The sequence below is a fragment of the Balaenoptera acutorostrata genome, chromosome 13 (assembly GCF_949987535.1).
Source record: "Balaenoptera acutorostrata chromosome 13, mBalAcu1.1, whole genome shotgun sequence".
NCBI lineage: Eukaryota > Metazoa > Chordata > Mammalia > Artiodactyla > Balaenopteridae > Balaenoptera > Balaenoptera acutorostrata.
This window is the reverse complement of record NC_080076.1, coordinates 55,765,444-55,783,629: the sequence shown is the minus strand read 5'-3', so window position 1 is coordinate 55,783,629 and position 18,186 is coordinate 55,765,444.

Below are 18,186 nucleotides of genomic sequence, written 5' to 3'. Positions count from 1 at the left end.
CGAGTCAAACTAACACTTCCCTGAATTGTTTTTCCTGGTCACGAACACATCTGTCTCCTTGAAGTTTCAAGCCTTGAACCCTCAAACAACACTCGATTTTAAAGAACTCATTAGCCCTTGAAAAAGTGGGGGTTTGTATTCAAACAGGAGGAATATGTCTAGTATATTACTGAGAGTTTGAATTTGCACATGGCTTCACAACATTAGCAAACACCTGGCGTAAACAAGACTCAGTTCCCTAGGGTAAGGAGATTTCCACTACTTTCCTTCTGGCCTAGCTACCCATCCTACACAGTTTCCATGTGTTCGTTTTTCCTTTCTTTGACTGTGTAGCTCTCCCCATTGCCCTGTACCACCACCATCCCCATCCCCTACCCCATGGATTTTTTTTTTTTTTTTTTTACCATACGAAAGGACATGTTTGCATACAACATCTTCATACATTCCTAGTATAAATAACATTAAAGCAGATTGAGAAAGTCTTATATTTTCATTCTATTCATTTCTAAGTCAGTACTTAGCTAGGAACCAGGCTACAGTAAGCTTTTTCAGTGAGTAAGTTCATTGCAAAACACCATCCTCTCATATGAGTGACAAGAGTAAATTGCAACACTGTATTCAATTTCACTCTAAACTTTTTCTCTTCTGACTCTTCCAGAAAATGTGATGACTAATGACTCACTTCATACCGATTATACCTGTAGGGAAACCCAAATGTTCTGCAGTGGAACATCATGACCATCATTTACTGGACTGCCTGCATCATGCCCCTCTGAACTCACGAAGTAGTGAGGAGGTGCTGAGCTTACCCAGAATGTGTCATGATTTCTCTGACCTTCAGAATCTAGTGCTTCACACACTCTGAAAACAATCAGCAAAGGAAGCCGTTCCAAACCACATGAGCAAAAGCATCCCTTTCTAATTCAAGAACAGAACTGCCTGTTCACAGGGCCAAGAAATTTTGCCAGTTTTAAGACAAAGCAGACACTCAAGAAGCAAAAACTAGGATTGAACCTTTGCTGAAGGTTTGGGTGATTTCAACTGTCTCATATATGTGGCTCTTCTAAGGCCTGCTTCTGAGCATTAGCTTACTGGTGATGGGGTTCAGGGCAGGCTGCCCCAAGTATACCACTTTGGCATATTGATTATTTTGAAACAGCTGGTTCAAGAAAAACACTAACCCTCCTTTGTCCCCCTAAAAGCAGGAAATAAATCTCCCACGTGAAAGTACCTTCCCTGTCCCAGGAGGTAGAAGGGGCATCCTTATCACCAGAGATAGAAAATTTAGGGCCAAGAAGGGTATATAAACAAACCTTGTTACTTCTACACTAATTTACTACCCCAAGTCCAAACTTCTTTGTCTTGTCAATTCCTCACAAGTTTATTTCTTTCTTTGTCCAGAAGGTATAAAAGCTGCCTGCTTTGGTCTCTTCTTGTAGTCTCATATTTCTATGGGCTTCCATACACACGAATTAAATTTGGTTTTTTTGTTGCTGTTGTTGTTAATCTGTCTTATGTCAATTTAATTAGTAGGCCAACCAAAGAACCTAGAAGGGAAGAGAAGAAGGATTTTCCTCCCCTACCCTAGGTTCCAAAACTATATACCCCATACTTCACTGTGCAGTATCTGCCAGATTCTCCAGAGATTTCCAGAACACGTCCTCTTAAAAGCCAAGGAGAAGGAAGTCTTCTCTCTACTTCAGCCTAAATCTTCTGCTCATATAAGTCTTAAATGCAGGAAGAAAAGCTTGAAGAGGATACAGGAGACCCAATATCTTAAATGAGTTTTTGTGACAGCCTCTAAAAAAGTTGAAAGGAAGATCTGTGTGCAAAATAAAACAAGGCTTTTATGCATAAATCAAAACAGGATGTTGCTCTATGAGTTCATAGCATCCCAAACCTCTGTCCTTTGGGTTCAAACTCAGCCTTATCTATCTGTGAATATAGGTCTGTTTGTAATAATTTTGGAGCATTTGTTTTTCATTATCCTTATTACTAACACTTTGTGTTAATAATAATATCTCTGCAAATATTTTTTAATTAATTCTTCTCTCCACCCAAATATACAGAGGCATGATTTAATTTTTTAAGAAACTTATCATCTGCTTGAAATACAATTGTATTAGCCATGAGTTTACTATTTGAAAGCTTCAATTATTATTTCTTTAAATTCTTTTAAGTCCTTCCTTCCAATGGGGCTGCATAATTTTGCTACTCGCCAGTCAATAATAGCGATAACAACAGCAAAAATAATTATCTATTGAACACTTACTATGATAAATGCTTGATTAGAGTTATTTCCTTTACCCTCAAACAATCTTCTTTCTAGATACTACTATTATTCCATTTACAGATGAGAAACTAAAACTCAAAGTGCTTAGGTAACTTACCCAAAGTCACACAGCTGCTACATTGTAAAGCAGAGACTCAAATTCAAGTCTCAGTGACTTCAGACAGTCTTAATGACAGTAGTATATTATACTAGTTTACATATTTATTTGTTCCAGAGTTGTTATAAATACAAATTACTAATTTAATATGAGATTTAATCCACGATTTGACTCAACTGAGAAGAAAATGTTTCTTTTCTTATTAATTTTTAAATTAAAAATTATGTTTAATGTAATTGGAATCCAATGCTATTAACACAACAGAAACTGGTTTAGTTAGACTACAAACATATCACGTACTTACAGGCTTTGCTTTATAAAATAGATATGTGTCTAAAAATATATGCATTAATGGTGCACATATTCTTACTTATGTTATCAAATTGTTGAAAAGGTTAAAAATATTGCCATCCTGAGTCATTATTTAAAGTGATTTCATACCTGAGTGTAGCAGAAGTTTCAGTGATGTGTTTAAGTAAAAAAAACATTATCTTGTAAGATGACCATTTAATACCCATTATATCATCATTATATCTTATTAAATCATCGTGTAACTTAATACCACGGAAATCATATGATTGCCAATGAGTTAAGACTTTTGTGAGTCAAATGAGATGATGTATACAAAAATGTTTTACAAACAATAAATCCTAGACCAGTATAAGGGAAGGGAAATTACATTTACTGGGGTCCTTCTTTGACAGCAGTGACTTGCTCTGTGTTAGCCATGTCCCATTTAATCCTCTTATTGCCCTGGGAAGTAGATTTGGTAGTTTTATTCCTTTTTTTACTAATGGATAAACTGAGACTCTTAAAGGTGAACTAACTTGACCAAAGCACACAGCTAACAAATGACAAAGTGAGGTTTCCAACCCAGGACTGCCTGTTTCCAAAGTTACTGTACTTTCTCCTACGATTTGGTCTCCTTGTTATTACTGTATAATTACCATTATTACTATTAAAGGGGAAAGAAGCATCAACTTTCATAAAAGCACACGATTATTTAACAAAACATGAGTTTTAAAGCAGTAGTTAGAACAATTCTTGCTTTTTCTTGACATTTTAAAATAAATGAAGTTATGTGTAAGTATCATTTTAAAGACATTTTAAAGATATAAGTAATGAATAAGGTTGCACTCACAGGTATTAAAAAATGTGATAAAGTTGCAGTAATTAAAACAGTGTGGTGCTGATGAAATAATATATCAGAGGAATAAATATCAAGTATATAAATATGAAGAAATAAATACTACTATGTAATTTCCAAAGGAAAGAATAGAATACTGGGACAACTAATTATCCATTTGGAAAAAAAAAAAATTAGATCTCTACTCATGTCCTACAAAAACATCAAACATGTTCAAGTGGATTAAAATTTTAAATGTAAGAAATATCAAAACTACAAAAAAAAATATAGAAATATTTTTAGAATTGGAAAGAAAATTGTACGGCTGGCAATTTAAAAGAAACCAAAAAGTAAGAGATTGATAAATTGATTAAAATTTTTTTAAATTTCTCTGTATTAAAATAAAGTTCACAAATAAAGTTAAATAGTTAAACAGGAAAACTTGGGGAAATGTTGCCATTGCTTATGAAAAATAAACATGAAGATTTGAATTCAGATTTTCGAAGTACAAAGAACGCTAATAGATCCATAAAGAAAAGACAGTCACACCTAAATGCAAAGTTGGTGAAGGACATCAAGGGGCAATTCACAAAATTAGAAATATGAGTGGCCAATAAATTTGCACAAAATCTTTATTTTTCCAGTTGGATAGTCAGTTGTCCTAGTATCCTACTCTTTGCATTGGAAATTACATAATAGTGTTTATTTCCTTATATTTACGTCTTTTATATTTATTCCTTTGATCTATTCTATGTAGCATAAATGGTCATACAAATGCAAATTAAAGTGTTGGTTTTTTAATTTACCAAATTGGAATGATATTTTTATATTCTACCATGTTGTATTATCAAATATGCCAGGAAATATGTGTTCTCAAGCACTATTGGCAGGAGTGTAAATTGATCCATCTTTTCCAGAGAGCAGTTTGTCAATTATGCATAAATTTGACCCACTGATTTTACTTCTATGAATTGATGCTGAGAAAATAAGCATAGGTCTATCAAAAGATTAATACAACCCTAATCACAGCACCATTGATTATAATAAGAAACATTTGAAAGCAACCATAAAATGTCCCATAGTAGGGGATTGATTAAATTTTTTTAGTATATTCCTACAATGGAACTTTATTTCCACTGCAGAATGATGAAAGGAAATGACACTGTAGAAAAATCTTTAATGACATGAGGAGATGCTTATAACATGTTGTTAGAAAGAGACAGAGAACAGATTATAAACCCACATGTACAATACCAGCTTTGTAAAAGCAAAATGTTTATACATGTGCCTCCGGAAGGAATATACCAAAACATTAACAAAGTTCATTGACAGTGTTGGAATTGTGAAGGGGATCATGGATTCTTTTTATTTTCTTTTAATGCTTATGTGTTTTTTCCTAAAGTTTTTTTTTAATGAACATGTATTTTATAATAAGAAAAATAAGTATGAGGTTTATTTTTAAATATAATTCATGGCTTTTCTTTATTACTTTTCCAATAAATGTGTACTTCCTCTGTTGAAAATTTTTTGTCTTATAATGAGCTAAGCATCTATTTGATTCTTCTCATCATGTAGGTCTGATCTGTGACCTCCACTTGGAAGGAAAGCTGAAGGCAAATCAGAAAGGAAGAAAGAACAGAACCAAGTCAACACATTAAGGAAGATAGCGTAGCAAAGGCAGGTACGGGAAGAAACACAGCAGAGGGGAGAGCCAAGCAATACGGTCATCAACAGTAGCTGTGTCTAGTGTATGTATCAAATCCTCTCATTATTGTTAAGATTAATTGAATGTGTTAAATTTGTACTGAATGAGGTTGACTGTATCTTGGAAGAATAGTTTATCATACATTATTCAGAGGTGGATCATCTAACTTGTGTTTTGTTCAGAATTTGACTCCTTTATGATCCAAGTTTATTGTCATGGTTTGTGGGACCAAGTAGGTCTAGACATCTGATTAGTGTCTCCTGACCCCTCCTTCATAAAATACACCCTTTCCATGCCAGGCTTCAGGGATAGATGTTATCAGGGCTGAACAATATCTAGCAAGCAGGCTTGGTGAAGTGCTGTGTTTGAGGCATTAGTTAGAATTTTCAAAAGGCAGTGTTATGAACTGAACTGTGTCCTCCAAAAATGTATGTTGAAGTCCTAATCTCCCAGCACCTCAGAATGTAATCTTATTTGAATATAGGGTCTTTGCAGATGTCATCAAGTTAAAATGAGGTCATTAGGGTGTGCCCTAATCCAATATAACCGGGTTCCCTTATAATATGGAGAAATTTGGACAGAGACACACATATGTGCGAAGGGAAGATTAGGTGAAGAGACATGGGGATAATGCCAAGTGAAGGTGAGCATGATACTGTCACAAGCCAAGGAATGTCTGGGGCTTCCAGAAGCTGGAAGAGGCAAGGAAGGTTCCTTCCCCAATAGGTTTCAGCGGGAAGATGGCCCTGCCAACACCTTGACTTGGACGTCTAACCCCTGGAACTGTGAGACAATAAATTTCTGTGGTTCTGAGCCACCCAGTTTGTGATACTTTGTTACAGCAGCCCTAGGAAACTAATACAGGTGGTATAATGCCCCTCTCCAAAACAAGGTGCAAGTAATTCCCAGGGGATGCTGGGAAATACTGAGAAGGACTCTGATGCACGACTGTAAAACTAATCATAGAGACTTGGGGATCTGCTCCTGCCTGCAAGTGCAGGCGACACCTCTATCTGTTTTATACATATACCCTCACCTTCAACTTCCATTTTGCTATCATTTTTCATCTTTAAATTGGGATAAAAGTCTGCTCCCCCTCACAGGACTTCTGCACAGAACTAATCTCTTGTTGGGAAGCACTTTGAAAAGAAAGGGAGTACATAAATACAACAGAACCAGGTAAAGTGACAACCCTAATAAACATGCTGAACAGAAGTGGCTACGAGGCCTTATAGTTTAAGGCAATTGTTAACTGGACCTAATGCTTTTTAAATGGCTTGCAATCTCACGATGCTTCACTAGGGTGTTAAAACAAGGAGCTACTTGGGAATTCCTTGGCGGTCCAGTGGTTAGGACTCCACACTTTCACTGCTGAGGGCGTGGGTTCTTTTCTTTTTTTTAGTTTTTTTGAAATATAGTTGATTTGCAATGTATTAATTTCTGCTGTACAGCAAAGTGACTCAGTTGTACATATATATACATTCTTTTTCATATTCTTTTCCATTATTGTTTATTACAGGATACTGAATATAGTTTCCTGTGCTATACAGTAGGACCTTGATGTTTATCCATCCTATATATAATAGTTTGCATCTGCTAATCCCAAACTCTCAATCCTTCCCTCTCCCACCCCCTTCCCCTTGGCAACCACAAGTCTGTCTCTATGTCTGTGAGTCTATCTCTGTTTCATAGGTACGTTCATTTGTGTTGTGAGGCCACGGGTTCAATCCCTGGTGGGGGAACTAAGATCCCACAAGCTGTGTGGCGTGGTCAGAAAAAACAAAACAAAACAAGGAGCTACTGGGCCAGCTCAATGCGTGGTGTGCAGACAGACTGGTCTGAGTAAAGCTGTCTGTGTGGTTTACGTGCACTAGGGCAACAGTGTGTGATGGCCATTCCCTGAAGTTTCACACAACAGACACCTCGTAAATAAGGCTGTCCCAGGAAGGCAAATGTTTTGCTAAATTAATAAAATCTCTCTACGAAAACTGCACGACTCAGAGTAACAGCCAGAGAACAAAAGAACGAGGCCACAGGACCTTTCAGATGGAGTACCTAAGTACCTTGAGACACATGGGTCCTGGATTCAGTGAAAGACACCCTACAAAGTCAGGTCCTCTCTTCAGAGGCAGGACCACTCATATTTCCTCTCCGAATGCTTCTGCTATAGGGATACAGACATATTTTAGAGCCAGAAAGATTTTACCTGTTCTCTTTCACTGTAGCCTAATACTGTGCAAACTTTTATATTTAGCAGCAAGCCGCACCAAAACGAGAAGCAAACATCCCAACTCTTGAGCTAAAGGAACCCAAAATTATATAAAAAGTTAAACAGAGTAATACTATGTATAGCTGTACATAAGGTGGCAGAGCCCTGAGGTCCACAGTGTAGCAAGCAGCCACAGTCAGCAGACCTCTACCACGTCTACTGAAGCCAAATCAAGATTAAAATATCAGCAAGTTTTTGTCAGTTAACAGCAACATGTGTTGGAGAGGCTAAAAAAGAAGCATAAGGCATGTAAACTCTCTGCCGTCATGAGGTCTACAATCAAAATAACTGGAATCAAAATGCACTTTTGTTAAGTTGTCTATTGAGTTTCCGCTATGAGCTGAATGTTTGTGTCCCCTCAAAGCTCATATATTGAAACCCTAATCCCCAATGTGATGGTATTTGAAGGTGAGGCCTTTGGGAAGTAATTAGGTCATGAGCATAGAGCCCTCATGAATGGGATTAGCGCCCTTATAAGGAGAAACACAGAAGAGATCATCTCTTGCTCTGCGTGAGGAAACAGCAAGCAGGAATCCATCTGCAAACCAGGAAGAGAGCCCTCGCCAGACATTGAATCAGCCAGCACCTTGATCTTAGACTCCCCAGCCTTCAGAATTCTAAGAAATAAATGTCTGATGTTTAAGTCACACAGCTTACAGTATTCCCTTACAGCAGCCTGAGCTGAGACAGTTCCTTAAGTCAGATCCCCTCTACTCCTCCACTGCTGCGTTCATTCAGAAAATATTGGCGGGTGCATACAACTGCCAAAAATGTTTTTTTTTTTTTGAAACCTCCAACAAATATCTCAGTTAAAGAAGATGAGTGCAGCAGGTAAGTCATTACCACTCACAAGGATAACTGCTGTGCTGTTACCTAAGACAGCAGGCATGAATGTGAGCTATGGCAGCTTTGCAAACTGCTTTTTTTTTTTTTTTTTTTTTTTTTTTTTTTATTTATTTATTTATTTATTTATTTATTTTTGGCTGTGCTGGGTCTTTGGTTCGTGCGAGGGCTTTCTCCAGTTGCGGCAAGTGGGGGCCACTCTTCATCGCGGTGCGGGGACCGCTCTTCATCGCGGTGCGCGGGCCTTTCACTATCGCGGCCCCTCCCGTCGCGGGGCACAGGCTCCAGAAGCGCAGGCTCAGCAGCCGTGGCTCACGGGCCCAGCCGCTCCGCGGCATGTGGGATCCTCCCAGAGCAGGGCTCGAACCCGTGTCTCCTGCATTAGCAGGCAGATTCTCAACCACTGCGCCACCAGGGAAGCCCCAAACTGCTTTTTTTTAAATTGGAGTATAGTTGACTTACAATGTTGTGTTAGTTTCAGGTGTACAGCAAAGTAATTCAGTTATACATATACATATGAAACTGCTTTTAAAAATCACTATGCTGGACTTCCCTGGTGGCACAGTGGTTAAGAATCTGCCTGCCAATGCAGCAGACACGGGTTCAATCCCTGGTCCGGGAAGGTCCCACATGCCGTGGAGCAACTAAACCCGTGCGCCACAACTACTGAGCCTGTGCTCTAGAGCCTGCAAGCCACAACTACTGAAGCCCGTGCGGCTAGAGCCCATGCTCCGCAACAAGAGAAGCCACTGCAATGAGAAGCCCGCAGGCAGCAACGAAGACCCAACACAGCCAAAAATAAATAAAATTTTAATCAAAATCAAAATCAAAATCACTGTGCTTACCTTAAAAATAAAAAAGTAAGAGGATAATGTTGAGAACCATTGGTCTAATGCATTGGTTTCATATCAATTAGTCCTGACCAAGTGCAGAGAAGTCTGTAGGGAGAGTTTAAACTCCGTTTTGTTTTAAGTCATGGTATGTGTAGCCTCGATCCCAAAGTCATTTGAATAAAGAGTTGTTTTTAGCTGATGGTTTTGAAGTTCCAGAAATGGGTGTATCTGAATGGATGTGAAGTGTTTACAGTAGTTTAGTTCACCCTGTGCTTGAGAATCTTAGCCCAAGAGATTCTAATTCGTATCATATTCACCACAGCTAATCAATGGCAGTGTCCCCATGTGATCTAAACCAAAATGGTTTTAAAGAGTGTTAGAATGTTCTTTTAAAATGGGAAAGTTATCTATTACTGTTGGAAAGATTTTTGCATTTTCAAGTTTCTGCTATTCTAATTAAATGGCATTGTGTGAAAGAAAAAATCACTATGCTTACAAAGACTGTACTTGGCCTACAGAATTTACATTCTCTTAACACATATTTTATCTAGGCTATTCTGTCTTCCTATCCCACAATAAAGTTAACAGAAAAGATAACATCTTTTTGTTACAAGTATCATACAACACACACACACACACACACACACACACACACACACACACACATACTCCTCATTTACATTGCTCTCATATCACACAGCAGATTCTGCCCAGATGAACAATTAAATTAGAATACATAGAAGAGGCAGCAATTAAAAGTCACTATACTTGCAACTTGATTTCTTTTAGATTTGCCCCAAGATTCTGTGCAGCATGAACACATATCCTAAAGAAAACTTTTCTGCCTACTATTTCCTTGCTTTCATTAGCTTTCTTTGTTTGTTTGTTTTTTGTTTTGTTTTGACCTTTTCTTTTAATTTTTTCTTTTTTATTGTGGTATAGTTGATGTACTCAATGGCTTTTTAAAAAAATATATTTATTTATTTCATTGCGCCGTGTCTTAGTTGCAGCTTGCTGGCTCCTTAGTTGTGGCTCGCCAGCTCCTCAGTTGCAGCACGTGGGCTCCTTAGTTGTGGCGTGCGAACTCTTAGTTGCAGCATGCATGTGGGATCTAGTTCCCTGACCAGGGATCGAACCCGGGCCCCCCCGCATTGGGAGCGTGGAGTCTTATCCACTGTGCCACCAGGGAAGTCCCTCAATGGCTTTTATGAAAGCCACATCACTTTGACATAAAAACCTGCAAGAGGCCAGATACAGAGAAATCTATAATGCTTAAAAGAAGTCACTAAAATTGTGCCTGATACTGACCTATGATGACAGAGGTATAGTGGTTACCTTTAGAGGAAGGTATTGACCAGGTAGTTGCAGGAGAGAGCCTTCTGGAAATGTACTACCCCTTACCCTGGGTGATGGTTACATGCATCTATACATAGGTAAAAATTATTGAGCTGTAAACTTAAGATTTTGTGTACTTTACTACAAGTTATACCTCAATAAACTCTTTTATTTCTACCTCTGAAGCATATTCATATCCTGCTCAAAATCAGGTAAAGCAGTATCACATTATGGGACTTCCCTGGCGGTCCAGTGGTTAGGACTCTGAGCTTCCACTGCAGGGGGCACAGGTTCATCCCTGGTTGGGGAACTAAGATCCCACATGCCACATGGGGTGGCCAAAATAAATAAATAAATAACACATTACAGTAGAAAGTGATAACTTATAAATTAATAAGAACTAATAAAATTATTCTATTTTTAAGTCATGAGATCCCTTGAGGCATGCATATAACTGTTAAATATACACCACACGGCCATGAATATGAATTATCCATAAACCAAGGCTATTTGTTGGCAGTAGTTGAATCTGAAAGACCAACGGTAAAAAAAATAATTATTTCCTGAAGCCTACCTCCTTTCAGTTGTATAAACGCAATGAGCACAGGTGGACCGTGGCCACCCTGTTGAACCCCCAGACTTCCCTCACCTGTAAAATCACCTATAACTGGCTCAGGAACCTAAGACCCATGGACAGTGATGCTGCAGCCACTGAAAACTACTGCAGTTTCTCAGTCCCATTCAGGGCCTGAATACTGAATTCAGCAGAAGAACACACCATGAGAAACATCCATCACAGCGACCAAAAAGAGAGGTTAGCATGGAAGAGACTATTCTGACTTCTCACCATCCCCTTGTTCACAGACCAGAAGAAAATATAGATAACTTGACCCAGCTTCCCAGCACCCAGTTCTCTCCATTCCTACCACTATAAACCTGGAAAGAAGAATTTCTTTAAAGTTGGTCCACTACTATGAAAAAATCATGGCCCTTTGACAGCAGAACTCACCCCCATAGGCTAACCTAGGCAATATTAATTCAATCTAAATAAAATCTGAATTTTTTTTTTTTGGCCACGCCATGCAGCTTGCAGGATCTTAACCCAGGCCCAGCAGTGAAAGCGCCGAATCCTAATCCCTGGACCACCAGGGAATTCCCTAAAATGTGAAATTTTAAGAGACACTGTATTAGGTTTCTAGAGCTCTGGAAACAAAATACTACAAACTAGGGGACTTAAACAACAGAAAGTTATTGTCTCACACTTATAGGGGCCAGAAGTCCAAATCAAGGTTTCGACAGGGCTCATTCCTTCTTTGAAGGCAGAGGGAGAATCTTTTCCAGGCCTCTCCCTGAGCTTCTGGTGATTTGCCAGCAATTTTGGGCATTCCTTGGCTTGTAGACATGTCAACCGGATCTTTGTCTTCATATCCACATTATGCTCCCCCTGTGTGTGTGTCTGTGTCCAAATTTCCCCTTTTTATAAGGAAACTGGTCATACTGGATTAGGGGCCACCCTACACCTGTATAACCTCATCTTAACTAATTACACCTGCAATGACCCTATTCCCAAATAAGGTTACATTCTGGGGTTTAGGACTTCAACAGACACATTTTTAAGGGCTACAATTCAGCCCATAGCAGACTCAGACCCTGTTAGATCTTCTTTTCATCCTCCACTCCACCCGAGGCTCAGCTCAGGCCCTCTTCATCCTTCACCTGGGCTCCTGCAGTGCACGCTTAACTACCTGCAGTCCCAGTTCCCTCCATGACATCCTCCACACAACCCCCTGAATTCAAATCTAGTCACAGCGCCCCTCCGGTTAAGGCCCTTCAAAGGCTCCCATTGCTCATAGGACAAAGAATGTACCGATCCATTTATCCATCCATCTCTAGCCCAGCAGAGTCAAATAGGAATATAATGCAGCCCACACATGGGAGCCACTTATGTAACTTTAAATGCTCCAGTAGTGACATTTAGAAAAGTAAGATGAAACAAGTGAAATTAATTTTAAGTATATATTTAACCCAATTGTCCAAAACATCATCATTTCAACAAGTAATTGATGTGAAAAAATTATTAATGAGATTTACATTTTTTTTCTATAAACTCTTCAAACTCCAAAATGTACTTTACACTTATAGCACATCTCAATTCAGACTAGCCACATTTCAAGGACTCAACAGCCACATGAGGCTAGGGTGCTACCATATTGGACAGTGTAGATCTAGCTCTTACTCATCTCAACCATGGGACTCCTTCCATCCTACCCACTAAGTAGGCATCACCAATTTATTAGAGTTTCAGAAGCGCAACAGTTAGTTTTCTAGCTCTTTGCTTTTTTAAGTGCTGTTTCCGCTGACAGAATGCTCTCCTCGTCCCTCAAGTATCTCCTCTTCTTTGAAAACTTCCCTGAGAACACTTTCTTCCTAACTTTAGCAAATTTGATTATTCCCTCTTTTGTACCAACTCTGGGATCACCATAAACTTAAGCCCTATTAAAGCACTTTCAATATTTGGATTTCAATATTTTTTTCCTTTCTGTTCTCCGTAAATAAAAACTTGAGCTTACTGGAGCCAATGTTCATGTTTTATTCATATATGTATCCCCAGCACTGGCCAAGGGCCTGGAAAATAATAGGTGCTTAACGAATGATTCTACCTGAATGAAGAGAAAGCCAGCGGCATGCAGATTGCAGATTCAAGTGTCATTTATTGATTACCTTACAATGTGTTTGACACTGCATGTATTTTCTCTCGTTTAATCAATATTTATTAAGATTCATATAGCTAATTCTGGGAACAGTAGATTCCCAAGTATTGGCTCTTATTTAATGCCTTATTAAAATCAGCATAGGGACTTCCCTATGGTGGCACAGTGGTTAAGAATCCGCCTGCCAATGCAGGGGACACAGTTTCGATCCCTGGTCCGGGAAGATCCCACATGGCGCAGAGCAACTAAGCCCGTGCACCACAACTACTGAGCCTGCGCTCTAGAGCCCGTGAGCCACAACTACTGAGCCCACATGCCACAACTACTGAAGCCCACGTGCCTAGAGTCCAAGCTCTGCAACAAGAGAAGCCACCACAATGAGAAGCCTGCGCACCACAACAAAAGGGTAGCCCCAGCTCACTGCAACTAGAGAAAGCCCACGCAGCAACGAAGACCCAACACCGCCAAAAATAAATAAATAAATAAATTTATTAAAAAAATAAAATAAAATCAGCATAAGCCAGATCAAGAATAGAAAATACAGGGACTTCCCTAGTGGTCCAATGGTTAAGACTCTGAGTTCCCAGTGCAAGGGACACAGGTTTGAGCTAAGATCCCGCATGCCACGCAGTGTGGCCAAAAAAAAAAAAAAGAATAGAAAATACATTCAACAAATATTTTATTAATATCCACTATGTGCCAGACACTGTTAAAAGTTCTGAAGATGGATGCATTAAAAAAAAAAAAAAACAGACAAGGCCCGTGTGTTTGTGGAGCTTATATCCTAGAGATCCACTACAATAACCATGCCCCCTGTGTCTTTGGTGATTAAGTGCTACCACTTGGCCTCTGATGCCCCAGGATCCAATTATCCCCAATGCGTTTAAGGATTCCAGTTCAGTAGCAGCAGGTTCCACTGCAACTTCTGACCTAAAGAGAAGAATGACCACAAGAGTACTTTAAGTATGCTGGGACTCCGCTCACAAATTTGTTTCTCATAACCATGGTGAAAGAGTGTCGTCTGGAACCCTCACTTGGGGAAAATAAACATGATAAATCCACTCTAATATTTCAGTCTCCTTCAGTCTTTGGATATCCTCTTCTACAGCATGCCAAGGCAGTCCTGGCATTCCAACTTTATTTTGTGGAGGCTACCTTTTGGTCCATGTTTTAGCCAACCAACCAGACAAACTGTTAGAGCCCATTCTAACCCCTTGGGCTTCAACATTGACTCCAGAATCTATACTTAGTGGACCTATAACAATAAATTCAGCCTGATCAAACTTTATGTTCCTTCCATCATTATCCTACAACTTTAATATCCATTCCTAACACATATTCTCCAGATTTCTGTCAGTATAAATTAGAACCATCATTCAGGAGAATCAGCAGTTTCTTTCCAGGCTACTACCTCAGGGGAGGTCATTACAGGTTCTTGGAGCAAAGCAAAGTTAACCTCCTCAGACAGGGGTGGAAGGGCTACTTCTATTGTCAAAGGAAATTCAGCAGAATTTAGTCATTCAAGAACCTCAGCTTCGGGACTTCCCTGGTAGTGCAGTAGTTAAGAATCCGCCTGACAATGCAGGGGATATGGGTTCGAGCCCTGGTCTGGGAAGAACCCGCATGCCGTGGAGCAACTAAGCCCGTGTGCCACAACTACTGAGCCCATGCACTGCAACTACTGAAGCCCGCACGCCTAAAGCCCGTGCTCTGCAACAAGAGAAGCCACCGCAATGAGAAGTCTGTGCGCCACAACGAAGAGTATCCCCTAGAGAAAGTCCGTGTGCAGCAACGAAGACCCAACGTAGCCATAAATAAATGGATTTATTAAAAAAAAAAAAAACACCTCAGCTTCATCAGGCTCTCCCCATATGTCCCATTCCTTCCCAATCAATGTCTTCACTTTAACAGGAGACACCCTGCAAGGTTGAGAATTCAACTAGAATTATAATTCAGCCACTTCCAGGATGATACTCTCAGCTTGACTTTTAGAAATCTCAGCTCTGAAGCTACGGGAGATAAGGGTTTCTTTCAGGGTAGAAATAGAAACGTTGAGCTCATTTATGCAGCTGAGAATTTGAAGCCCTGAGCTCATTTTTTTTTCTTTCCCCACTTTCTCCAGTGCAGTTAAGAACAGCAGTCAATCTCATTATACTCATCACTTTGACAACATTCTAAAGTTTCAAGCTCATGGTCACCCATAACCTTACCTCCTAAAACTATTTGGAGTATCCAGCGGTTATATTTTGTGTATCTCTATTGCTGCTTTATGCCATGGACTACCAGTGCCCCTGAAATAGAGTCATTCGTGCCTTTAAATCCAATCATATTAAATTGCTGATTCCAGAAAACCCAGAGCCAGTTCAGAAAACTCATCCTTAAGATTCAGTTCCTCTAGAACTACTCTCGGTACCAAAATCTGTATCAATTAAGGAAAACAAAACCAGTTTTACTGTTTTCCTTGACTGATACAGATTTTGGTACCGAAAGTAGTTCTAGAGGTTCTAATATAATTTACATTAGAGACACAGACACAGAGAGACAGAGATTTCAAAGAATGGGCTTACAGGACGGTGCAGGCTGGCAAGTCTGAAATCCATAGTGGAGGCTGGAACTCTCAGGCAGGAACTGATGCTGCTGTCTTGAGACAGACTTTCTTCTTCCTCACGGAAACCTGTTTTGTTCTTAAGGCTCTCAACTGATTGAATGAGGTCCATCCACATTACCAAGGATAATCTCCTTTACTTAAAGTCAACTAATTGGATATGTCAACCACATTTACAAAATACCTTCACAGAGAGACTTAGTGTTTGATTGGATAACTGGCTACCGTAGCTAGCCAAGTTGACACATAAAACTAACCAGCACAATCTCTAATAGTGACTTCTTGTCGCTGAGTCACAATAAGACATTTTAAGTTGTGTCTAAATTGTATTCTTTGTTCCCAGTCCTTCCAAAATCATGAAGAAACTATCACTTAAATTTAATTTACATTGATAGTATTTATTCATGGTTACACACTACTTACAGAGTCAAAATTTCATATATAACAGCTCTACCACCAGGAAAAAAACCCTTAGTGGTTTGTGGATAAGATTGTGAAAACATTTATTTATAGCCAAGAATTGCCAGAAATAACAGCCAAATTAATAATTAAATAGAAGGCTTTTATTACAAAAGGAACAGAGCTAAAATAAAAAGGAATCATCTGAAATTTTTCAGTGTACAAATTCATAGAGGTTTTATTTAACCAAACAGTTATTACAGTAATAACTAACAATCTGACATCTTCCAAGTTCCCTGGTGCTCCTGGCCTCTAAATCTGAGAAAGCTGACAGGGGTAGCCTAGCAATTCAGCCTGCGTGGGAGGAGATAAGAGAGAAATCGAGGAAAAATTATGGAAAAGCATGGGGGCAGGTGGGAAACACTCTAATTCGGTTTGTATTATTGCATAGAGAAGAATGAATATTTACAGTCATAAACTGAAATATGCAAAACTGTATTTTATTTTCCTATAACTGAATTTAATTTCTTCCCTGAGCTTCTTTTACTACCCAACAGCAGAAAATTTTATCTAATAATTTCTAGGTAAACTCAGTCAAATCAATGATTACTCACTCAGTCATTCCATGTTTTTAGTTAGTCAATTCAGGAATTTTTTTTCCAAGTAAAATCCAGGGACCCACTGTTCCATTCTTTACCCAGGGGCAAAAATGCTGGGGAATTTATGAAAGTGCCTGTGCTTCCACAAATGAGGTGTCTGGTTCTTGATGGTTCTCTGTCCACCATGAGCATCCACAGAGATGTAACTCATCTTCCTGGGTCCTTGGTGGTTCCTCATTCACATGGTCCATGTAACATCTGCTGACTGCTTCCCTACATCATGACCTCCCTGCATTCATGACTGGAGACCACTTCTAACCCATCAGCCTTCTCTCAGCCAATCCTACTCTACTCTTGAGCACATAGGGACCTTTCTAATGCTCTCCTGCACTCCTCGGGGTCCACAGGTGACTCAGGGGGCAGCCTCAGGCCCTCTGCCCAGATCTCCCCTCTGGGGATTTGCCACTGCCAAACCATACTTTGGGAGGGGATTCTCTGTAAAGCTTGGATTTCTCCTCAGGCCTTAGTTGGGAAGGGAAGCACTCACAGACTCCTAGCCCACCTGGAGTATAATGTCATCACACACACATGTTCAGACACACACACACAGTGCAGGGACGGGAGGCAGGACACTGGGACCCTTTTCACCAATGGTTAACTCTATCCTCGGCTATCACTGAAACACTAATTTTTCCAACTAGCTCATCCTCTCTGATGGGGCAGTGGTACATGCACAGTCCCTCGCCTCAGTGTTCGGAGACTTTTCTTGCTAATCTATTGTCTCTGTAAAAGAAACTCTAAGGTTATTTTTTATCAAGATTATTTTTATTTTGACTGTATCACCCTTTGCCAAAAGTAACAGTGTTCCACTGATATAATGAGTTAAAAGTTTCGACAAAAAAATTAAAGTGGAGGGAACCTTGATTCAGCCTTTCGTGTCACTACAGTTATAAAGTTCTAACACAGAAACCACTATTGTTCCATGTTGACCATAGTATGTACAGTAACAAAGCTTCCTTGGGTTTGAGGAGGTCTGACAGGTTTATAGTCGAATTCCAGATCCATTATGTTCTAATTGGTCTCAGACAAGTTAGTTAACCTCTTTGAAATCCATTTCTTCATTCCCCACACCGATCTCATGGGATGATTGTTTAAGAGTTAAACAGGGGACCTCCCTGGCAGTCCAGTGGTTAAGACTCCACGCTTCCACTGCAGGGGGTGCGGGTTCAATCCCTGGTCGGGGAACTAAGATCCCACATGCCACACAGTGTGGCCAAAAAAAAAAAAAAAAAAAAAGAGTTAAACAGGATAACAAGGGGTAATTGTTGGTTCCCTAATCCAATGCGGTAAAATTTGAAAATCCCAGTTGGC